Below are 25,639 nucleotides of genomic sequence, written 5' to 3' on the forward strand. Positions count from 1 at the left end.
GTTACATTTATACATTCTAAGATTTTACAGAGGTGGTCATGCCCATGTGTTGCCTTAGTGGATTGTACAGGCAGCAGTTATCTATAAAACCTGTTTTGTCATTTCAGTGAGAGGCTGAGTATTTTGTTTAAGGAGAGGAATTGCAGAGTATCATACAGGGAGCACAAAGTCTTAACCTTGTGATGAACATGTGCAGGACCAGGATTGGTTAAGATGTTTAAGCAGTGGTATAAAACTACTGAATCTGTTGGAGAGTTTTATTTGTGTGGGAATACTATTCCATAGTTTAGCAATGTATTGGGAGTAGAGCAAGTCTCCTGCAACATTATTGGACTTATTTGTATGTAAAAATAATTTGTTACTAGAGTGGAGGTCCCTTGCTGGGTAGTAATACGTTTTGTATTTCAGGGCATTTGTCTGGATGAGGATTGAGTTTGTGTGCTGTAGTTGTGAGTATGTTAGGTAGCTGGGTAGTTTATGCCAGTTTAATTGCTTTAAGCTATGAAAATGGTGTGTCTTGTGAAGGAGATTGGTGGCAAATTAAGTTATTTTATTGTAGCAGGCAGGAATTTTCTTGCAGTACCTGTAAGGAATCCATTGATCCTATAAAGGGAGAAGTGCAGCTTTAATGCTGTGCAGTATATACTAGTCATATTTGAGATTGTCATCTACTATAACTTCTAGAAGTTTACTGTGAGTTACAGTTTCAATGACAGTAATATTTGCTGACTTTATGATAAAAAAATTGCTTTTGATTTTGACAACTTTGTTTTCTTGGGGTTGAATAGGAGGTTTGATTCTTTGAGCCAGATTCCTACAGAGGAGAAAGATTTTTGGGTAATGTCTTGGAGCTTATTTATTGTTGCGGCCACACATATTTATATTATTTTAGTAACCCTTATGGCTTCAGAAATTTGAACATTTGCTTGAAATATGAGGACAACTTAATCTTTCCAAAAGGCTTAGAATGCGATCATTGGGAGTTGAAGAGTACAAACGTCTAGAGCAGCAATGGAGTGAACGAGTTAAGCAATTCCTATTCAAAAATGTGACTTGTTAAAACTACAAGTTACGGCAAATCACCTGAATTCTAGTTATCTATCCTTAAAGATGAGTAAGCTGTCTCTTACATCTAATCATACCATAATACTTAACCCAGTACAAAAAATGTACTCGTCAACCCCCCCACCTTTTTAGCATAAATCATACGTCGCAGCAAGTCTTTTCTCCACTCCTTTACCTCAGCCTACTTTACATTTAAACTTTGGTCACAATACTCTCCACTCCTTTACCTCAGCCTACTTTACATTTAAACTTTGGTCACAATACTCTCCACTCCTTTACCTCAGTCTACTTCACATTTAAACTTTGGTCACAATACTCTCCACTCCTTTACCTCAGCCTACTTTACATTTAAACTTTGGTCACAATACTCTCCACTCCTTTACCTCAGCCTACTTTACATTTAAACTTTGGTCACAATACTCTCCCACTCCTTTACCTCAGCCTACTTCACATTTAAACTTTGGTCACAATACTCTCCACTCCTTTACCTCAGCCTACTTTACATTTAAACTTTGGTCACAATACTCTCCACTCCTTTACCTCAGCCTACTTTACATTTAAACTTTGGTCACAATACTCTCCACTCCTTTACCTCAGCCTACTTTACATTTAAACTTTGGTCACAATACTCTCCACTCCTTTACCTCAGCCTACTTTACATTTAAACTTTGGTCACAATACTCTCCACTCCTTTACCTCAGCCTACTTCACATTTAAACTTTGGTCACAATACTCTCCACTCCTTTACCTCAGCCTACTTCACATTTAAACTTTGGTCACAATACTCTCCACTCCTTTACCTCAGCCTACTTTACATTTAAACTTTGGTCATAATACTCTCCACTCCTTTACCTCAGTCTACATTACATTTAAACTTTGGTCACAATACTCTCCACTCCTTTACCTCGGCCTACTTTACATTTAAACTTTGGTCACAATACTCTCCACTCCTTTACCTCGGCCTACTTTACATTTAAACTTTGGTCACAATACTCTCCCACTCCTTTACCTCAGCCTACTTCACATTTAAACTTTGGTCACAATACTCTCCACTCCTTTACCTCAGCATACTTTACATTTAAACTTTGGTCACAATACTCTCCACTCCTTTACCTCGGCCTACTTTACATTTAAACTTTGGTCACAATACTCTCCACTCCTTTACCTCAGCCTACTTTACATTTAAACTTTGGTCACAATACTCTCCACTCCTTTACCTCAGCCTACTTTACATTTAAACTTTGGTCACAATACTCTCCACTCCTTTACCTCAGCCTACTTCACATTTAAACTTTGGTCACAATACTCTCCACTCCTTTACCTCAGCCTACTTTACATTTAAACTTTGGTCACAATACTCTCCACTCCTTTACCTCAGTCTACTTTACATTTAAACTTTGGTCACAATACTCTCCACTCCTTTACCTCAGCCTACTTTACATTTAAACTTTGGTCACAATACTCTCCACTCCTTTACCTCAGCCTACTTTACATTTAAACTTTGGTCACAATATTCATTTGCCAAAGTGCTTTCATATTACTTTTATGCCTTTTTTTCATGGACCAAGGCTGAACCAGAAATTTGTCCACTGAAATCATTATTCTACTCTGGGTTAAAGTGAACTAAATAAATACATACATACAGAAGAACATAAAAACCTTAAGAAAAACAGTAACAAGATTTGTAAAAAAAGTCATCACATCCTTTCATAAGCTGTTAAATTAAGAGGAGATTTTAGTGACCTGGGGATGCTAACCAAAGAGATATACTCCCAAGGAAATGGAGATAGTAGGTTCCAGACATAGAAAAGGTGAAGGTGCGAACACCTGAAATACAAAGATACACCTGTGGAACTATAAGCAGCCCCTGAGTGGCACGGCACAGAAGTCAAGTGGGGCTATACAGAAACAGCACCACCACCTCCTTCAGATACGTGAACCCCAAATCATGAACGGATAAGTACATAAACACCACAATCTTACAGATAATTCTCTACCAACATGGCAGCCAATGGTGACTATGCAGAACAGAGCTAATGCTTTGCTAATATCTCATGCCAGTAAGTAGCCTGTCAGCAGAATTCTCTACCATCTGCAATCTAATTTGGTGATGGGAAGTCCCAGGTAGGGGTCATTAAAATAATACAGCCAGGAAGACTAAGGTGTGAACCACTAGTGAGAGTCGGCTTGAGCTAGAAGGTCCTTAAACATAGAGATGTATTGCTGGAAACACAATTTTGTGACAGCTGACATTTGGTCCCAAAATGTCAACCTATGATCCAGTTTAATGCCAAGATTATGTACCCTTTGAACAAAATCAAACTTATTACCACCAAACAAGATGAAGCAAGGTAGCTGGTGTGCACAGAACTCCCATCATTTAAGTTTTGGAGACGATTAATTTCAGCCTATTATGAAAAAGCCAAGAATGTAGAGGTTCAAAGTCATTGGTCATATAATATACAGTTGCCATTTCATCTTGTGGAAAGGAGAGGTGAAATGTAATCCCCCCATAATAAATGCTCTCAATGGACGTACATAAACTGTTAACAATAGTAAGCCTAAGTCCCAGCCCTGCGGTACTCCAAGGGATAGGACACAGAAGAATCCAGTCCAGAACAGACCTTTTGGGAAAAGCCAGAGAGAGAGAGACACACCTGGGAGATTGTAACCCTTCATATTAAATCATAATCACCAGTATCAAAAGTGACCGAGAGATCCAGCAAGACCAGTGTGGAGTAATACCATTGGTCTTTAGCCAGCACGATATCCCAGGCTACTCAAACAAGAGCACTTCATGTACTATGGCGAGTCTGAAACCTGCAATGAAAGGGCCCACGAACCCACTCACTATTAAATGAGTCTGAAATTGCTAAATGACCACCTTCTCAATAACCTTTCCTATGAAGAGAACATTTAATATTGGAAAGTAATTATCAGGAATGTTTGGATATAGAGTAGGTTTCTTAGGAGTAGCAGTAAAAAGGCTTCTTTCATGGTGGATGGAAAAATTTCAAATCTCAAGGGCATAATCAGCATCTGAAAAAGTCACTGTCCCAAGAACGTCAAGAATAGCCATGACAACCTTTGGTGGACCAGGACGCAGTCCACAGGTTGTTGTTGCTTACTTGAGACAACAGTCATGAGCTCATCGCAATCAGGACTATGAAACACCACCACAAAAGCTTCAGGTTGACAGGCGGGCATTAGAGCAGCAACCATTAAGGCCACTGGCAGAAGAGTAGCTCTGATTGCAACACTCTTGTTGGATAAGAAACGAGCAACAGATTCATATTCTTTCTTAGACAATGCCCTCCTAGTGGTCAGACAGGCAGGCTGCACAACCCCTCCTCCACATGGAAGAGCATGTCTGGTCATTCTTTCATAGACAATGCCCTCCTAGTGGTCAGACAGGCTGGCTGCACAACCCCTCGTGCACGTGGAAGAGCATGACTGGTCATTCTTTCATAGACAATGCCCTTCTAGTGGTCAGACAGGCTGGCTGCACAACCCCTCCTCCACATGGAAGTGCATGGCTGGTCATTCTTTCATAGACAATGCCCTCCTACTGGTCAGACAGGCTGGCTGCACAACCCCTTGTGCACATGGAAAAGCGTGACTGGTCATTCTTTCATAGACAATGCCCTTATAGTGGTCAGACAGGCTGGCTGCACAACCCCTCCTGCACACGGAAGAGAGTGACTGGTCAATGTGACCTCACAGACATCTCCCTAGGGAAAAGCCACCTCTTTACAAGGAATCTCTTGGTTTAATTTCTCCAAATGCTTAGATGTTTTACATACCTTGACAAAAATGGGATCCATTCCTATGTCAGAGGATAATTAAAGGTCATGAACTCAGGATTGCTTCAGTCTTTGATACTGGCCAAGAGGGCTTTTCTCCTAGAAAAGAAGCCATTCAGGACACCGCAGAAGAAATTTTATTCCACACTTCTTCTGTGGCTCTGCTTGACAGGGGCACATGAAAATAATTTTCTTGGGTGGCAAAAGCCAGGGTACCGTTTGGTAAGGCTTATATAGGCCCTAGGGCCAATAGCCTAGTACCTACTTATGAACCTATGAACAATCTTTTGCAAAATATAACAAGCTTTTCCAACACTTTTTCAAGGGCTAAGAACATAATTAGAAGCTGTTTAAAGGAACAAGTAATGTTTAAATACGTAAAATGCAGGAAAACATTTAATGTCAGCATTAAAATCTTAAAACACACAGTACATCATAAAAAAAACTTCAAATCAAATGAACAAATGTAAAAAAAAACTGAACAAAAAGATTAATTAAACATCCTTTATAAAAATACTTTTAAAATAATAAATATTACTCTGTGCACCAACAATGTACCCAGAACTGCCTACTTCAACAGTTAATTTGGAGTTACATCTATTGGAAGCATATTTAAGTACAACTAAATTCTTTTTCATTAGTTCTGAAATGCTCCTCCAAATCAACTCTGTCATTACACAGACCCACCCAATGCCACCAACACACTAACCTCTGCCCCTTCTGTCATAGGAGACTAGGACTGCGGTCAAACCATGGTTCTGCTTCCTAAATACAGAGCAAACAAAACTTTAGACAATAGAAAGTAGTGCCAAGGACAACGTCTGGTTACAGTCCATGACCAAAGCATCTACAGAATCAGCACCTTCTCCTGTAAGGAACTTAAGGCTCATAGATGACGAAAAAAGTATGACTTAACCTGAGCAAACCCCAAATCTTTCATTAAACAAATACATTCTTGGGCAAGAGCTACTGAATCCTCCTCACACCAGAGATTAAAATCAGTGAGCACAGGTAAGTATTCACAACAAAAAAATGTGTCAAGAAGTGAGTAAACTGCTGAAGGAATGCCCTCACACAACTGGGTGAATGGCATTCTGCAACAGAGATATGTGCAAAGGAGATGGTCTCCACAGAGGCAACTGCACAGTCCACAACCCCCAGCCCGATCCTACTCCTAGGACACTACAAAATCAAGAGACATGACAGAGTGAGAAACACCAAATAAGGATACAGGTTACCATCCAGGCATGCTTCCTTATCTGAGATAACAGTCTTGTTACAGACTGATCTTACAACAGTATACAGCACCACAAAAGAACACTTCCCAGGTACCGCTCAGGGATGGAAATACAGAACCTCAGGTACTATTCAGAGACAGAAAAATTGGATAGTTTACTCTAGTGGGACAGGCAGTGGTCCCACAAATCCACCACAGGAATTCCCACAAAATATCACCAGCCACCACAATGTTTCATAAAATATATTCACATATCTGCAAAGCCAGAAAATGTGGAGTCATTGTTGTGGGATCAATCACCAAAGATCTAGTATGTTGCATAACTCCAGGTATGATAATAAAGACATAAGCATCTATAAACACAGACAATTCAAATTAAACTAAAACTTCACAAATAAAGCAACTCCTAAAAGTTAAATAACTTCAGTATATCACCCTCACTGCTCGTCTTACTCTCAGCTGAGTATCTCTCACACACACGCACTAATCCAGATGCCTGAAAAACGCCCATGTCTCACCAGCATTCTTACGAAGTCTATTCCAAATAGAACCATACGTTCAAGTGATAAAAAGGTATTAAGTGTGATCAAATCAATGAATTCAGCCTCTCTGTTCTCATGTCATGTCTCAAAAATGTATTCAGGGTCTCGTCTAGCTGAGGATGTGGTCATTTGCTGCAATGCTCTCTCATCCCCTTGGAATATTGACGAGTAAACCTAAAAGAATAAAAACAAATCTAGACGAGTGTGTTCAGCTTTCCGATTTACATTTGTTTTCCATTTTAAATTCATTTCTTTTTGCTCCTTGTCGGTGGAGCGAATAAATTGTTGGGGGTTGGTCTATAATGGGAGAATATAGCCTGTTTAAGGAAAAATAAGTTAATTAGTTTATTGTACAGGGGAAAGCAAGTAATTAGAGGATTGTCTAGGGTTGCTGATGCTGTAAACTGTGTTATCTGTTATCTCCAGTATTTTGTTTGTAAACAAAAAGGTGGTGGTACGCATATGTTGCATTTTGGTCAATCCTCCCCAAGATACTTCTCTCTCCAAATCCTCTATCCTTATTTCCCTCTCTCTACCCCCAAGTCCTCCCAAGCTCAATAAAGTCTGCAACAGTCAACGTCCACATTACCTTGTCAAGTCTGCGGTTAACAAGCTGGCAGTGCTTAAGAAGGTGAAGTGTAACAATGTAACAATGACATGACCGCTGCACATTCAGTGTAATACAGCAATTCCTCAAACAGGTTGCACAACTGTGTACTGAGCACCCAGGAGAGTAGCCACAAATCTACACATGTTAAGTTGTCAATCTCGCCTTCATTCTTGCTGGATGGGTTCGGAGCCGATCCTCGGCTCCGACTCGGCCAATACTAAAGCTCGAGAGCTAATTCCACCGGCTCGAGACTCCCCTATATCCCACAATGCTAGGTGGTAACTACCCAGATCTCGTTTGCCGCTTAGCTGACGAGGTGCTTCTTCTACCGGCTCTGGCAGGTTAGTAAGTTTTCTTGTTCAGAAACTTCAATTTCACCCCTAATTTTTTCCATTTAGTTTAGTTTTTATTTAAAGTATTCCATTAGTTTAAATCAGGTCCCCTCGTGTGTTAGAATTCCCTTTTTATTCCCTTCTTAACTTTTAGGCCTTTGGCCCTCTCCGTCTCCTTTCCCTAGTCCTTCAGTGTGACTGGATTTTTATTTTGGTTAAGGGTGTGTCTGTGTGTTGTGTTTGTGTTTTTCTTCACTACAGCTGTTTAGGATGTCTAAAGACTCCACGGTCTCAGGCTTCAAGAAGTGTGATTCGTGCCGTCAGAAAATGTCTCTGACAGACGGTCACACTTCTTGTGTATACTGCCTGGGACAATTGTGTGCCATGCATTCAGCCCTAGAGTCCTGCAGGAACGCAAAAATAAGTTGATTCTACGTGGCTTGTTAAAGCCTGAAGGCCCCCAACCCAGTCTGCGTCGGGGAAGCCTTCTAAGACTTCCAGACCGTCTGCTCCAGTTTCAGAGCCGTCCCTTGGAAGCATTAAAACGGCTTCGACATCGTCTCCGGCTGGAGCTGATGTTTCCAAATCTCATACCATTACCTCGGCTCCGGATGGAGCTGAGGTTGACAAGACTCAGTTGGCTCCGATAGGCTTATCGGAGCCACCTTCAAAGAAGAGGTCTAGGTCCCCTTCCATCGGCTCCATCCATTCGGCTCCGGGATCCCCTCTTCTGTCGGAGTGGAGCCATAGGTCTCATTCCTCTCGGTCCTCCAGGCTGTCCGACCATGATTTACAAAGGGTGGTGAGTAGACTTCTCAAGTCCGAGGCACTGGCCCAAATGCTGCATAGCCCTACTCAGCAGTCAGCGGCTATTTCCATCCCTGATTTTATTCCTCCTCTGACTCTTTTGAGTTCGGAGCCGTGGCTGTTGGTGCTTCGGAGCCGATACCTTCCCTTTCGGCTCCGTCGTCTGTTCCGATTTCCTCATTGGAGGGATCTTGGCGCCGGGCTTCCCTCGTCGGCTCCGAGGGGGCGATTGGCATCGGACCCTTGTCCGACCCCGTTCTCCCTCTCGGAGCATCGGCGCTGGTGAGTTCAGCTCCGACATCGGCCTCAGAGCCGTCCCTGTCGGTGACAGGGGGGTCCTTGTCTCCTTGGAGCGGGGACCTCCGGCCTTGCCTGATAGGGGCGCCTTCGAAGTCATGCGGAGCGTGCTAGACCCAGTGTCTACCCCACAGTCAGCTCCGTCAGCTCCTCCCTCTTCAGTGCCTGCGGTGATTTCTACCCATCCCCTTGTATCAGACTGCAGAGAGCCAGCTCCTCAAGTTTCCCCACTGGGAATTTCCTCCTCTTCCGAGGCCTCTCCTGATCCGGTAGGAGAACCCCCTCGGAAGAGACAGTGCAAGAGGAAGCACATTGACTCCCCTGAGTCTATCACCTCTGTCACTGACTTGGAGGAATCTGAAGGTTCCCCTCGGTCCCCCCTCTGAGGATGTCTCCTTTGCTGACATCCTTGAAATCCTGAAACAGAGGGGGAACTGGCCCGCCCTTAACCCTTCAGAGGACGAGTCAGTTTACCTTGAGGCGTTTGGCTCTCGCACTTCCACCTCCTGGGTGTCCCCTCCCTTTGACCCCCTTATGGAAGTGGTGGCAAGGAAGGCTTGGACGGCCCCTGATTCAGTGGAACCTACCCCAAGGAGGCCGTCAAAATTTATTACTGCCTCTAAGGAGAAAGAGTTTCTATCTAAAGGTGTCTCTGTTGATGCCATGGTGGTGGCTGCAGCCACTAAGAAGGAGTTAGCCGATCCTTCGGTACCTGTCCATCCTCCTAATAAGGAGTCTAGGACCATGGACAGGTACGGTAAGCGGATGTTTTCATCAGCGACCTTTTCAATGCGGTCGCTGAACTACTTGTGTCACTTCACCCGTCTCCAGAGAGATTTGCTCAAGGATATGGGTGAGGCTATACAGGATCCAACAGCTGAGGGGTTCCAAGACAAAATGAACTCCCAGTTGGCAACCCTGAATTCGATTGTTAACTCCTCCATGCGGCTTATCTCATATGCTGCTGATGGGGCGAGTAGGGCCGCAGGCACAGGTGTAGCTTTACGACGTCACGCCTGGATGCGGCTTTGCAATTTTGTGGACCCTTTCAAGGCGTCCTTCAATTCCCCCTTTGATGGCTCAACTTTGTTTGGTCCTCAGGTGAAGGATACATTGACTAGGTGCGAGGTGGAAGGTAAGACTCTCTCTGCCGTGGGAGTCCATTTTTCTACCCCTTCTAGACCTTATCCAAAAGGTCAGGGGGGGGGGGATGTGGTTCCGCAAACCTCAGGGAGTCTCATCTGACGCACAAGGTCGATTCCCCTCTAGAGGCAGAGGGGGGAATAACAATAGACGCCGCCCTAGGGGCAGAGGAGGTCCGCAAAACCAGGGTAGCAGAGAAACTTTCTCTGATAAACCCTTTCAGCATCCCTAAGGAGCTGCCCGGCTGTCCACCTTCGGAGGCAGTCGGGGGAAGATTATCACTGTACCCAAAAGCCTGGCTTTCCCTCACCCAAGACAAATGGGTACAGTCAATCCTATCTGAGGGTTACAAAATTCCCTTTATTCACATCCCATCCCATCCCAAAGGATCCCTTCCAGACGTTCCACCCAGTCTAAGGGAACAAGCAGCACTAGAAATATCAAAGCTGCTGTCAAAAAGAGCTATCCAACCAGTCCCAGCAGACCAGCAAGGATCCGGAATCTACTCCAAATTCTTTTTGGTACCAAAAAAAAACGGGACTGGAGACCTATACTGGGATCTCAGCAAGTTAAACAATTATATCAAAAAAACAAAATTCCGGATGGTCACGCTACAGTCCATTCTACCCTTCTTGGGTCAGGACAATTGGATGTGCTCGATAGACCTTCAGGATGCGTACTACCATATCAAAATGCACAGACGCTCCAGGAGGTTTCTCCGCTTCAGGCTGGGAGCCAGTCACTACCAGTTCAGAGCCCTGCCCTTTGGTCTCACTACAGCCCCCCGAGTGTTTACCAAATGCATGGCAGTGGTCGCGGCTCACTTGAGACGCCAAGGATTCCAGGTGTTTCCATATTTAGACGACTGGCTCCTTACCGCCACCACCAGACATGAACTGCTTCTATCCAGAGACTTCACCATCCAAACTTGCCAAGCTCTAGGCATTTCAATAAATTTCGAAAGATCTGCCTTGTCGCCTTGTCAATCTATTACCTTTATAGGCGCCACCTTAGACACACTCAATCTTTCCGCCAGACTTACAGAGCAAAGACTGTTAGATATCCGCAAACAAGTTTACCTTCTATTACAATGCAACAAGGTCAAAGCCAGGGTAATCTTGGAGGTATTAGGACTCATGGCAGCTACTATCACCCTTCTCCCCTTAGCTCGTTTCCACATGAGGATCCTACAATGAATGCTGTTTACTCAATGGTCCTTCCAACAGCTCCCGATGTCTCACATCATACTAATAACTCAATCATGCAAGAATCACCTGTCCTGGTGGATCACATCACCTCAAGTTCTACAGGGCAGACCTTTCATTCCTCCCCACCCCAGTCGCCACGGTGACAATGGACACCTCTCTGATCGGGTGGGGGGCATTATCAGGGCAGGACAGTCCAGGGCATGTGGCAACCTTTCGAGTGCCACTTGCACATAAATGTCTTAGAGATGAGAGCAGTGCTTTTAGCATTGCAAGCCCTTCAGGACTCTCTTCCCACAGGGACTATTGCAATTCAGACGGACAACATGTCCGTAGTGTGGTACATCAACAAACAGGGTGGAACCAGATCCTACCCCTTATGTCGAGAGGCACTCAGACTTTGGCAGTGGGCAATTTCTTCTCAGCGTTTTCTGATAGCAATGCACATTCCCGGGAAGTCCAACGTGATTGCGGACAAGTTGAGCAGGGCCATTCTCATGCCCCACGAGTGGTCTCTAAAGAAATCAGTGCTGGAAGAAGTCTTCCAAAGATGGGGCCAGCCTTGCTGCGATCTTTTTGCTACTCCCCAAAACAGCAAGTGTCACGACTTCTTCACTCTCTTCCCGTTACCAGGCCATCCCACCAGAGACGCTCTAGTCCACGATTAGCCCCGGGGACTTCTGTATGCTTTCCCCCCCTTTTCCACTGATATCTCAATTAATTCCGAAAGCTATCGCCTTGAGAGTTACAATGATCCTCATTGCCCCTTACTGGACTCGACAGATATGGTTTCCGTTCCTCCATCATTACCTGTTGGAGCAGCCTTGGCATCTGGACCCGGTGCCAGATCTGTTGACCCACCAGTCGGGCCAGCTGCACCACTTCCTTCATTCTCTCAACCTCACAGCGTGGTTTCTCCGATTCCTACCCTAGCCAGGCTTCCCTTAATCTCTCATTCGGTCAGAAGCATCCTAATAGCCTCTCACCCAAGAAGATTTATAATAGTAAGTGGAAACGTTTTTCCTTCTGGGCAGCATCAAAAAATATAGACCCCTTCACTGCACCTATCCAGTCTATCCTAGACTTTCTGGCAGAGCTCTTTCATTTAGGCTCTTCATCTACCATTAGAGTACAACTAGCTGCTATATCTAACTTTCATGTAGGTGTCTCAGACTCCAGTATCATGTCCATAAGCTCTGCAAAGCCTTTTTAAGAGGTGTTTTTCTGCTCAAGCCCCCAATCAAAGATCCCCCACCTCAATGGGACTTGAATTTGGTTCTGGCATCCTTGATTCTCCCCCCCCTTCGAACCAGCGGCTTCATGCCCTCTTAAGTTGCTCTCATGGAAAAGACTTTTTCTAGTAGCCATAACTTCAGCTAGAAGGGTATCTGAACTTCATGCTCTGTGCAGTCATCCTCCTTACTTAGTTTTCCACAAAGATAGGGTGTCCCTCCAGAGTAATCCTTCCTTCTTACCTAAGGTTTCCTCTCAGACAAACCTGAACCAAACGATTGATCTCCCAGTCTTCTTCCCTGACTATTCCAATAGGTCGGAACAAAAGTTACATTTTTTAGATGTTCACCGCCAACTTAGATATTATTTAGACAGGACTAAACAGTTCAGGAAATCTGATCAGCTTTTCCTGTCTTATGCGGAAGGGAAATTGGGCCTTCCAGTTACTAAAGTGTCCCTTTCAAGATGGCTTACCTCTATAATTACCTTCATCTATGAAATCAGACATCAAAAACTGCCTTCAAGACCTAGAGCTCATTTAACTAGGGCATTAGTTACATCCGTAGCTTTTCAGGACAGGCTGCCAATAGATTCCATTTGTGCAGCAGCCACTTGGGCTTCTCCTCATACCTTCATATTACATTACAAATTGGATATGGCCTCCAGAAACCGTGCCAACTTTGGTTCCACTGTTCTCAAGAGTCTGTTCCGATAGGCCACCCGGAATAAGGTGCTAGGGACGCGGTCCCATCCAGCAAGAATGAAGGCGAGATTGACAACTTAACATTTAGAAGTTATGTACCTACCATAACGTTCCATGTTAGTTGTCTTCTTCTCGCCTTCTTTCTTGCGTCCCACCCTCCTTCCCCCTAGCCTGGACAGACCGATAGGAAATTTTGGGATCCTCCTTTGGAAGTTTTCCTTCCCACATGTTCTACCACCTCTAGTCCCCCTTTTATGTTTGTGGTAGCTTACATTCAGGTTTATATAGAGGTGGTTCCTTTTTCTCCATACTGTGGAGACCAGAACTGCTTGGTTTAGCTATCAAACGAGATCTGAGTAGTTACCGCCTAGCACTGTGGGATATAGGGGAGCCTCGAGCCGGTGGAATTAGCTCTCGATATTTAGTATTGGCCGAGTTGGAGCTGAGGATCGGCTCCGAATCCATCCAGCAAGAAAGAAGGCGAGAAGAAGACAACTAACATGGAACGTTATGGTAGGTGCATAACTTCTTATTTGTATTCACACCTCTTGCTGTTGCCCCTACCAGCTGCTTATCTATTAAGAAATGCACTTAACCCTCAAAATGTACCCAGTAATACCCTTAATATTGCTACTGAATCATATTAATTCATCAAAAAAACTTTTTATAAAAGTAAAGTAATAGATTTAGACATCTTAAAAAACTATTAGTTGAAATATGTTCTACATTTTGACGATATTGATAATAACTTAGATTTGATAAATAAAAGGACAGACACAAAGAAACAGCTGGAACTGTAACAATTTATTGAGCGCTTTCATCAAAAAGTAAAACTGACTTCTTCAGAATAACCATACTAATTGTATTCATTCTTTACATAGCCAGACTACATCATGCGACCATCAATCATAAATTACATGCTTAAAGTCACAGTGACTTCACTTAGCATTACAGCCTACGTAATATTCGGGTCTATATTATATTATTGCACTCTTACAAAAGCGAACGATAATTAATCAACTCCATGTAAGCGAAATCAAACCTCAGAACAGCGATTTTTTTCAAAGGGAAAAAAAAATCGCTGTTACAAAAAATATATATATATATATATATATATATATATATACCAACTCCGAGATCACACTACAATGCCGAAAACGGCAAAGTAACGGAAGCGGCTAAGCAAATTCTTTCCCCGGAAAGAATTCGCTTAAAAGCCACTTCGTTATTTTGCCTTTTCGTTCTTTTACGTTCGATCAAGATGCATTCGACAAAATGCGTCTGCGATCATGTAATAGGAACCCTAATAGTCTAGTCATATCCCTGTTAAAACAATTTTTGAACATTCATTTATTGCACATACTAAAAAAACTACCTATAAAAGAATTAAAAAAAAAACAACTTAGATTCAATATCCACATTGCTCAATCCATTAAAAAAGTTCATAAGAAACTAGGTCTACTTTTCAGGAATAAACAATTTCTAACTAGAACCACAAAACCCACTATCGCCCGCACTCATCTCGTGTCAGCACTCCTATATGCCTCCCCAAATCTGACCAACCTTTGAAAAACAGATCTAACCAAACTGGAATCCTGTTACAATAACATCACCAATTTGCCACCAATGCCACACATAGGTCTCATAACCTGTGTGATAACATATTACTCTTCCTGAAACTGTAACTGCACATCTCTTAAGCAGCTACATTGGGTTGAACCTCTCCAACTCTTGCACTACAATCAACTTTCCTTTGCCCACAAAATCCTCCATCACCCTGATACAGTCCCTGCACTCCAAAACTTTTTACAACCATACTCTTCTGCTAGAGTCCTCCGATTCAGTAGTAAATTACTCCTGGATACCACAAAAGATAACAACGCATCCAGTGAATCACTCTTCTCAAACGTCATCCCTAAAATCTGGAAAAAAACTACCATCCAACATTATATCCAGCTCCTTCGCAGCACAATTTAAAAAGCTAGTATCAACTCACTTGTATAATGCATGGCTATGCACCTGTAACTCTCCTGGCTAATACTAACCTCTGTATAGGTAACCATATACTGCTCACTGTGTGATAACATATTACTCTTCCTGAAACTGTAACTTGCTAAAATCTAATTTTGCATGTTCTGCATACAATGGTGATGATACCTCCAGTACACTGTATTTCTCCTCACTTTGTAGATACTACTGTTTGCATTACACAGACAACCCTCTCCTTCTTCCAACAAACACACATGTATGTGAGAGATGCAATTATACAGCTAAACTGGAGGCTAACCTCTCTCAACCCAAGGCTGCAACAGTCAGGCAGGAGGAGAAGGGAAACACTTGCACCACATTACCAGTCTCACACACACCAGTCATATCTTCACCAGCAAACAACACACATAAATACATTAAAACATACTCAGAGGCTCTAAATAAAAATCTGCCTAAGCAGCAGAGACCTCCAAAGCAGACATCCAAGCAACCTCCACCCTCTAACAACGTATCACATACTTCACAAAGTCAGTGTGCCACGCAACCACAGCCCCTAAGGCTAAATAACACACCCAATATACTAGTAAATAGGTGACTCTATTGTCAGGCACACTGACGTTCCACTCACTAGAATGAACAAGAAGAAGGTTACTGTAATCTGCCTGTCGGGTGCCAGGATCCACCACATAACACAAGCAGTCAGGTCGCTGCAAAACAAGTACAAATATGACTCTTATTGCACATGTTGGTATAAATGACCTGAGACGTACCTCCCTGGACTACATGAAAAGAGACATAGAGGAGCTCTCTGATCATGTAGCCAGGCCGGTATGACCATGACCCTGAGAAGCATCTTGCCCTCACTAAGAATGATGCCACAGCATAAAGAAAAAATGATCAGTTTTAACAATTGCCTAAGCTACTGGTGTCGTTCAAAGGGGATCCAGTGTCTATCAGCCTGGGATGACATGCTCGACAAGCCACGTTGCTTCGCCAGAGATGGCTTGCACCTGTCACCCTTAGGCTTTCGAATACTGGCCAAGGCTCTTGCCACCCCCCATAGTGCCTTTTTTAGACAAGCCTCAAAAGACAAACTCACCTCCATAAACAACACAAGTAACCAAACACTGCGGATGTTATGTGATCCTATCTCACCTACATTCTGACTGATGGGTTCGGAGCCGATCCCTCGGCTCCGACTCGGCACGCTTATGCTATAGAGCGAGGCCTCTAATTGGCTGAGCTATCTTTATCCCAGGATGCACCACCACTAATCCCCCAGATCTCGTTTAACGCTTACAGAGCTTGGACGTGGTCTCAACATTGGCTGGGCTAAGTACTATATATTAGGCTTTTTTCCTGTCAGTATTTGCTTCATTTAAACCCAAAAGCTGTTTTAACGGCTATTTTTTGTGTACGAGTGTGTTTCTAACAGTTTGATTGAGATTTTTGTATATTTTCCTGTCAGAGAAGGTTCCGTTTAAGTTAGAGGGGCCTTCCCCTGTGCTAACTACTACTTTAGTGGTTGTGTGTGGGTCAAGTACCCGTTTGAGTTAGAGGGTCTTGACCCTCCTTGTTTCCCCTTTCTCTTTCTCTCATTCTTGTGTGTAAAAAAAAAAAAAAAAAAAAGTTTAAATATTTTTTTTCTGAGTTAGTGTCATACATATTTTGTTCCTGTGTGTCAAACACTTAAGTTACTGTTGTTGTCTGTTGTTGTAGGATTATATCTAAAGAACATAAATCCTCCGGGTTTAAAAAGTGCACGAGGTGTGGGTTCAAAATGTCCATAACGGACGACCACTCCTCGTGCGTCTATTGTCTTGGCGCTAAACATCTGCAGGAATCGTGCAGTGTATGCCATGCGTTTTCCTCCAGAGTCCTCCAGGAGAGGAAAAACAAATTAATCCTCAAAGGATTAATCAAGCCTTCTTTCGAGGAGGCTTTATCTTCCTCTCCGTCTCCTTCTAAAAAGAGGAAAGCGCCGGCTCCGACCAGTCAGTCGGAACCGACGGCTAAGAAAACTAAGCAGACTTCTCCATCGGCTCCACGGACTTCGGAGCCGAGGTCGGAACGGTCTGCCTCGATGCCTCCAGCCTCGACCCCTCTGGTTTCGGAGCCGAGGTCTGGGGCATCGAGAGGCAGGTCACCCTCATTGGCTCCACTGATATTGGAGCCGATAAGGGTCATCGGCTCAGACACTTCCCCCTCGGAGCCGAAGTCCTTATCGGCACCGAGGGAAATTTCCTTGAAGGTTTCCTCGGAGCCGGTCCCCGAGCCCTTCGGAGCCGATGGAGAAATCGGTTCGGGCCCGATCGGTATCCTCGAGATCATCCAGGATGTCTGATTCGGACATCGACAGGGTGCTCCTTCGACTCTTCCAGTCTCCGGTGTTCCAAAAGATGGTTTCGGCTCCAGCCCATTTGGCTTCGGAGCCGATGGTCCACTCCCCTACTGTACTTCCTCCTCCAACAGCTTCGGCACCGTTGGAGCAGGTGTTGGTGGAACCAGTGGAGGTGTTAGGGTCAGGCCCGACCCTTGCTCCGACTCCAGCTCTTGGGTCGGAGGTCAGTGCACGGACTTCTTCCTTCGGCCCTGGGGGGGAGGCTTCGGGATTGATGCTGGGTCCCAAGTCTCCCTCTTGGTGCGTCGGCGGCGGGAGTACCGTCCACTGTCGTGGCCACGGAGGGGGGACCTTCCCAGGATTCTGGTGGTCCTGCCTTCAGGGCTATGAGGAGTGCTCTAGCCAAATCTTCATTGGCTACCTCCACAGTTTCCCCAGCTCCTTCCCTACATTTGGAGACTGGGTCGTTGGCAGTCCCCCTGTCCGCAGACAGCGGAGCCCCTGGGCCTCAGGTTACCCCCGCTGGGGTTTCTCCCCCTCCTGGAGGTCCTTCTGATGCCTCTTCGGAAGAACCTCCCAGGAAGAGAACATGCAAGAGGAAGCACGTTGACTCCCCTGACGAGTCTTTGACATCTGACACCGATCTCGATGATGCAGAAGGGTCCCCCAAGTCGTCCTCGGATGATGTCTCCTTTGCAGACATCCTGGAAGCCCTAAAACAACGAGGCGGCTGGCAGTCCAAACCTCCCTCTGCTGATGAGTCGGTGTTCCTGAAGGCCTTCGGGGCTCAGCCCTCCGCCTCCTGGGTGTCTCCGCCCTTCGACGAGCTCTTGGATTTGATCTGTCGAAGGGCATGGGAACACCCAGACTCTGTGGAACCGGTGCCCGCCGTCCAAACAAATTTCTTTCGGCGCCCCAGATAGAGAGAGTTCCTACGAAAGGTGTGGCCGTGGATGCTATGGTGGTGGCATCTGCTACCCAGCAAGATGTAGCAGAGGCTTCTACGTCCGTCCATCCTCCTAATAAGGAGTCTAGGAGCATGGATCAGTACGGTAAGCGCACCCTTAGTTCAGCGGCCTTTACTCTGAGGTCTTTGAACTACCTGACGCACTTTACGAGATTCCACAGGGATCTGATTAAGGAGCTATCCGATACCCTCTTAGGTAACCTGCCTGAGGAGCTGGCCCAGACGGTTGGATCTCAGCTGGCTACAATGTCGTCCATTTCGAACTTGTCCATGAGGCTCATTTCTATGCGGCGAAGGCGAGTAGAGCGGGTACAGGCATTGCTCTATGGAGACAAGCCTGGCTCCGCCTGTGTCATTTCAAGCAGAGGCCTTCAAGTCTTCATTTGCCGACGCCTTTGATGGGTCCTCCCTGTTTGGGCCCAAGGTAAAGACACACTTACCCGCTGTGAACAGGAGGGTAAGACTCTGACTGCCGTAGGGGCACGATTTTCCACTCCCTTTCGGCCTTATCCCAAGGCTAAAAGAGGAGGGAAGATGTGGTTCCGTAGATCTCAGAAGTCTTACCCCTCTCAGCAGGAAGGTTCCCCCTCCAGAGGCAGAGGAGGGGGAAATTCATCAGGAAGACGCCGTCCCAGAGGCGGCAGAGGCCCTCGCAACACTGGAGACCGCGAGTCCTTTCGTGGCTCTTCAGCTTTTCATAGCCCCTGAGGGATTGCCCGACTGTGCTGCTCCAGAGCCAGTTGGGGTCATTTTTCGAAGCACCTGAAGGCCTGGGAAGGGATCACTCAGGACCGATGGGTGCTTTGAATTATCGCCGGAGGTTACTCCATCCCATTCTGTTGCCCCCCCCCCCTCAGTCCAAAAGAATCCCGGACCCGCCACCCAGTCAACGGGATACCGCAGCTTCAGAAATTTCAAAGCTGCTGCAAAAAGGAGTCATCCAACCGGTCCCCGCAGACCAGATCGGATTAGGGACTTACTCAAAATTCTTTTTGGTGCCAAAAAAGACCGGGGACTTGAGGCCCATTTTGGACCTAAGCAACCTAAACCGTTCAGTCAAGAAGTCCATGTTCCGAATGGTCACTTTACAAACCATTCTCCCATTGTTGGAGAAAGGTGTTTGGATGTGCTCCATAGACCTCAAGGACGCGTATTACCATATCAAAATACATCAAACGTCCAGGAGACACTTGCGCTTCAGCCTAGGAGGCAGTCATTTTCAGTTCCGTGCTGCCCTTTGGTCTCACCACAGCCCCAGGGTGTTCACCAAATGCTTGGCAGTAGTGACTGCTCACTTGAGAAGTCTAGGATTCCAGGTGTTTCCGCATCTAGACGACTGGCTCCTAACTGCCACCTCCAAGCATCTACTTCTACGGAGCCTGCAAGCCACAATATCTCTGGGCAATTCCCTTGGAATCACCTTCAATTGGCCAAAGTCTGTGTTACGGCCATCTCAAAGAATAAGATTCATAGGGGTAGAGATAGATTCAAACCAGATGCGGGTCTATCTACCTGCAGACAGAATTCAGACCATTCAAAATCAGGTTCGAGCCTTACTCCCCAGGTCCAAAGCCCCAGCCAGAATGGTCCTACAGCTATTGGGATCGATGTCTGCCACAGTTCTGCTAGTTCCCTTGGCAAGGTTACACATGAGAATCCTCCAGTGGCTTCTTTCAACTCAGTGGTCCTTTCAGGAACTCCCTCTCAATCATCTAATATGGATCACAGAATCTTGCAAACGGGACCTTCGCTGGTGGCTAGTGTCCTCCAATTTGGATCAGGGACGACCCTTTGTTCTTCCTCCTCCGGCGGCCACTTTGACCACGGACGCCTCCCAGACGGGGTGGGGGGGGGCATTCCCCTGGCAGGTCAGTCTAAGGCAAATGGCACCCGGAAGAGACCCCTCTCCACATCAACATCCTAGAAATGAGGGCAGTACTCCTGTCCCTTCAAGCCCTTCACGATTACCTCCCTCAGGGCGTAATTGCTGTTCACTCAGACAACATGTCAGTTGTCTGGTACCTGAACAAACAGGGAGGGACCAGATCCTATCCTCTTTGCAGAGAAGCGATGAGAGTTTGGGAATGGGCAGTCTCGACCAAATGCTTCCTAGTGGCTACTCACATACCGGGCAAGTCCAATGTCATAGCCGACAGGTTGAGCAGAACCATCCTCTCTCCTCACGAATGGTCTCTGAATATGACAATTACAAGGCAGATTTTCAGCGAATGGGGAGTTCCGTGTTGCACCTCTTCGCGACTCCTCTGAATGCAAGTGCAAAGAATTTTTCTCCCTAACCCGGCTCCGGGAAGAGCCCTATGGACGATTAGTCCATCCTTGGCCCACCGGCCTGCTTTATGCCTTCCTCCAGTTCCTCTCCTCCCAGGGTAATTCAAAAGGCATCTCTTAGGGAGCAAGATGATCTTAATTGCTCCTTACTGGCCTCGTCAAGTGTGGTTTCCCTATCTTCGGAAACATGCTCTGGAAGGTCCATGGTTCTTGGACCAGGTCCCAGACCTACTGATTCATCAGTCGGGACTACTACACCAGTCCCTACACACATTAAAATTGACGGCCTGGCTCCTCCTCTTCCGACTATAGTCAGGAGACATGCACTGGATCCAGATGTGGTGCACATATTATCTTCAGCCCACAAGTCTGCTACGAAGAAACTGTATTCTAGCAAATGGAAAAGGTTTGCTATCTGGGCTCAACTCCGAAGCCTGGACCCCATTTCTACTCCCGTGGCAGAAGTACTCAAATTCCTGACCTCTCTTTTCAATCAAGGCTCTTCTGTTTCTACCATCAAAGTACAATTGGCAGCGATTTCTAATTTTCATGAATCCATAGACCCACCTTTAATGAGCAACAGGTTGTGTAAGACCTTCTTGAAAGGTGCTGCTCTATTAAGACCTCCGATTTCTCATCCTGCACCTACATGGGATCTCGATATAGTATTACGTGCCTTGACTTCTTTTCCCTTTGAACCGGCAGCTACCTGTGATCTAAAGTTTCTATCATGGAAGACAGCCTTTCTAGTGGCGATTACTTCAGCCAGAAGGGTTTCAGAACTTCAAGCTTTGTCAGTGAAACCCCTGTACTTGGTTTTTCATACAGACAGAGTATCCCTCAGACCAAATCTTTCTTTTGTTCCTAAAGTCTGTTCTACTTTATGCTTGCAACAGTCGTTAGAGCTCCCAGCTTTTTTCCCAAAATACTCCAATAAAGCGGAGTTTATTTTCCACACACTAGATGTCCACAGGCAGTTACGTTTTTATTTAGATAGGACCAAACAATCAAGGAAAACAGATCAGTTGTTTGTATCCTTTGCAGAAAACAAATTGGGCAACGCGGTCACAAAGGTCACTATTGCCAAATGGATCAGGGACTGTATTACTCAAGCTTATATTTATTCTAACAAAGAGCTTACCACCTCTGTCAAGGCTCATTCTACAAGGGCTATGGCTACTTCGGTAGCATTTCATTCTAAGCTTGCTATTGGTGACATTTGTGCTGCGGCTACATGGTCTTCCCCGCACACCTTCATTTCTCACTACAAATTAGATGTGGCATCTAGAGGACGAGCTTCATTTGGTTCCACAGTGCTCAGGAGTGTTTTCCAATGAGCCACCCGGGATTTAGGTGCTAGGACGCTGTCCCATCAGTCAGAATGTAGGCGAGATAGGATCACATAACATCTTTTAGTTATGTACTCACCATAACTTCAGATGTTTGGGATCCATCTCGCCTACATTCCTAATAACCCACCCTCCTTCCCCCTTCCTTGGAGATCAGAGGATATCAGAAGGTCCGAATCCTGTTATTTCATCTTGAAACATCTAACAATGTTATATAAACAAGCTGTGCATGTGTGCATGAATGCGGACAAACAAGATCTGGGGGATTAGTGGTGGTGCATCCTGGGATAAAGATAGCTCAGCCAATTAGAGGCCTCGCTCTATAGCATAAGCGTGCCGAGTCGGAGCCGAGGGTTTGGCTCCGAACCCATCAGTCAGAATGTAGGCGAGATGGATCCCAAACATCTGAAGTTATGGTGAGTACATAACTAAAAGGTAATGCTACTCAACGCCAGACGTCTAAACCTCAAAATGCACACACTCGAGGCACCCCTCAGCATGGAGAAAATCAACATCTGTGCAGTAACAGAAACATGGTTCAAGACTCCAGAGAGCACCACAGCACTACCAGGCTACAACTCATACCATACCTTTCGGCCCCAGAACCCAGACTGAAATACAAAAGGAGGGGGTGTATTCATTTTCATAAGGGATACCCATACCTCCAGGTTAGTAGCACAGCACGAGGCCTCGGAGACCATCCATGTGCAACTAACAGTGGGCAAAGCTGCTTTTCAGATCGTAGCTTGCTACAGATCACCCACCATGTCTCAGGACCCCCACTCAGCATTCCTGAGAACATTGGAAAATATGAAGATCCTGCCAAACACCATGATACTGGGTGATTTCAACTACCCAAACATTGACTGGGAAAACTACTCAAGTGAAAACTCCTTTGGCCAACATTTCCTAGAGTTTATAAACTCAAACGCCCTGGAACAACTGGTCACCATGCCCACAAGAGGCGACAACATATTGGACCTAATCATCACCAACATGGGAGACCAGTGTTCCACACCAGAGGTAAACCCCTAGCTGGTAAGATCAGACCATAAACTAATCACAATGGACATCCACATCCCGACCCCACCCCCAGTCAAGGAAACCACTGTGAAAAACTTTTCACTTCTCAAGACTGAGGTGGAAAGTTTCAAAGCCCCCTTGCTAAAGGATAATGCTGCCCAAACCGCAGAATCCTTTACAAATGCATTCTATGGCACCTACAGGAATGCATGGATCAAGCCATCCCAAGTAAAACCAAGACTCACTCCTCCAAAAAGAGGAAACCAGTCTGGTGGTCCCTGGCAATAAACAAGCTATACAACAGAAGGAGGATGATAAAGCAAAATCACAAAAAGGAAAGGCATCCCTGATCAGTATTAGCAAGAAACTACGATCCCTCATAAAATCATCCAAGGCCAGTTTCGAAAGAAAAATTGCCAAAGACTCTGAAGATAATCACAAAGCCTTCTTTTAGCTATGTCAAGAACCTAGGTGGCAACTCTCAGACCTGCTCTGAGCTAGTGCAAAATGGCAAAAAATACACTGAACCAACTGACATTTCCAACATCCTGGCCGACAGGTTCAGTGCAAACTTTACTCCCCCACCCCCAAAAGGGCCCGTGTCCATCCCAGAAGAATGTAGAGCCCCAGACATCACAGACACGCAGGTGAAAACAGCCCTCTTCTAAGCCAAAAACACAGCATCAATGGGACTGGATGATATCCCAGGCTGCGTCTTACACGAGCTCCAAAATGAACTAAACCTGCACCTAAATTCACTGTTCAAACTCAGCCTTACCACAGGCTATGTACCCAAGGAATGGCGTACAGCAACAGTTATCCCGCTCCACAAAGGTGGTGCCACAACAGATCCTGGGAACTATCGCCCTATAAGCCTGACTAGCCTGGTCTGCAAAGCTATGGAGTGCATCATCATGGAACTCAAACAAAGATATTGGGAACCTCCAGACACTGGACCCTACCCAATTCGGCTTTGTTAAAGGCAGATCCTGCCTCCTAAACCTAGTTGACTTTTTTTGAAACAGTTACCAAGGCCATAAATGAGGGAAAGGTATTCCACACAGCCTACCTGGACCTCGCTAAGGCCTTTGACACCATTCCCCACTCTGGCATTATACATAAGCTCACCAGCTTGAACATTAACCCCTATGTCACGAGATGGGTTGCCAACTGGCTCATGGATAGAACTTACATGGTCAGAGTTGCGGGTGCCATGTCAGGCTCTAAACCAGTTACAAGTGGCGTCCCACAGGGCTCAGTCCTGGGACCCCTCCTGTTCAGCTTCCAGTTTGGCTATATAAGTGCATCTCTCGCAGGTTATAGTGTTGGGTGGTAGGAGGACAGGGTTGTCTGTGTACGAGGTAATGTTTGTTTTCCTTACTATTGTATGCAGCTGATGTTTATTCTGCTTACTGTTGTACGTAGCTCTGTACCCAGTGTTGTTGTTTATTCTGCTTACTATTGTACGTAGCTCGGTACTCAGTGTTGTTATTTATTCTACTTACTATTGTAGGTAGCTCCGTACTCCATGTTGTTGTTTATTCTGCTTACTATTGTACATAGCTCTGTACTCCATGTTCTTTACTCTGCTTACTATTGTACGTAGCTCTGTACTGCACAATGTTGTTTACTCTACATAGCTCTGTACTCAGTGGTGTTTATTCTGCTTACTATTCTACGTAGCTCTGTACTCAGTGTTGTTATTTATTCTACTTACTATTGTAGGTAGCTCCGTACTCCATGTTGTTGTTTATTCTGCTTACTATTGTACATAGCTCTGTACTCCATGTGGTTTACTGTGCTTACTATTGTACGTAACTCTGTACTGCACAATGTTGTTTACTCTACATAGCTCTGTACTCAGTGGTGTTTATTCTGCTTACTATTCTACATAGCTCTGTACTCAGTGTTTTGTTCTGCTTAATATTGTACGTAGCTCTGCACTCCATGATGTTTATTCTACGTAGCTCTGTACTCAGTGGTGTTGTTTATTTTACTTACTATTGTACGTAGTTCTGTATGCAGTGTTGTTTATTTTGCTTACTATTGTATGTAGCTCTGTACTCAAGGTTGTTGTTTATTCTGCTTACTATTGTACATAGATCTGTACTGAGTGTTGTTTATTCTGCTTACTATTGTACGTAGCTCTGTACACAGTGTTGTTCTTTATCTGCTTACTACTGTACGTAGCTCTGTACACAGTGTTGTTGTTTATTCTGCTTACTATTGTACGTAGCTCTGTACTCAGTGTTGTTGTTTATTCTGCTTATTATTGTGCGTAGCTCTGTACTCAGTGTTGTTGTTTATTCTGGTTACTATTGTATGTAGCTCTGTACTCAGTGTTGTTGTTTATTCTGCTTACTATTGTACGTAGCTCTTTACTCAATGTTGTTGTTTACTCTGGTTACTATAGTACATAGCTCTGTACTCAGTGTTGTTTATTCTGCTTACTAATTTACGTAGCTCTGTATTCAGTGTTGTTTGTTCTGCTTACTATTGTATGTAGCTCTGTACACCATGATGTTTATTCTGCTTACTACTGTACATAGCTCTGTACTCAGTGTTGTTGTTTATTCTGCTTACTATTGTACTTAGCTCTGTACTCGGTGTTGTTGTTTGTTTTGCTTACTGCTGTACGTAGCTCTGTACACCATGATGTTGTTTATTCTACTTACTACTGTACATAGCTCTGTACTCAGTGTTG

The 25,639-nt window shown here is 45.0% G+C and overlaps 1 protein-coding gene across 2 annotated transcripts in view; it reads right to left on the reverse strand.

Annotated features, from left to right (window-relative positions):
• LOC122804746 (probable hydrolase PNKD) overlaps window positions 1-25,639 on the reverse strand; it is a 660,794-nt gene that overhangs the window by 25,708 nt on the left and 609,447 nt on the right. The window lies entirely within an intron of this gene.

This window comes from Protopterus annectens, chromosome 6.part0, assembly GCF_019279795.1.
Source record: "Protopterus annectens isolate FY-2018-M chromosome 6.part0, PAN1.0, whole genome shotgun sequence".
Classification (NCBI taxonomy): Eukaryota; Metazoa; Chordata; order Ceratodontiformes; family Protopteridae; genus Protopterus; species Protopterus annectens.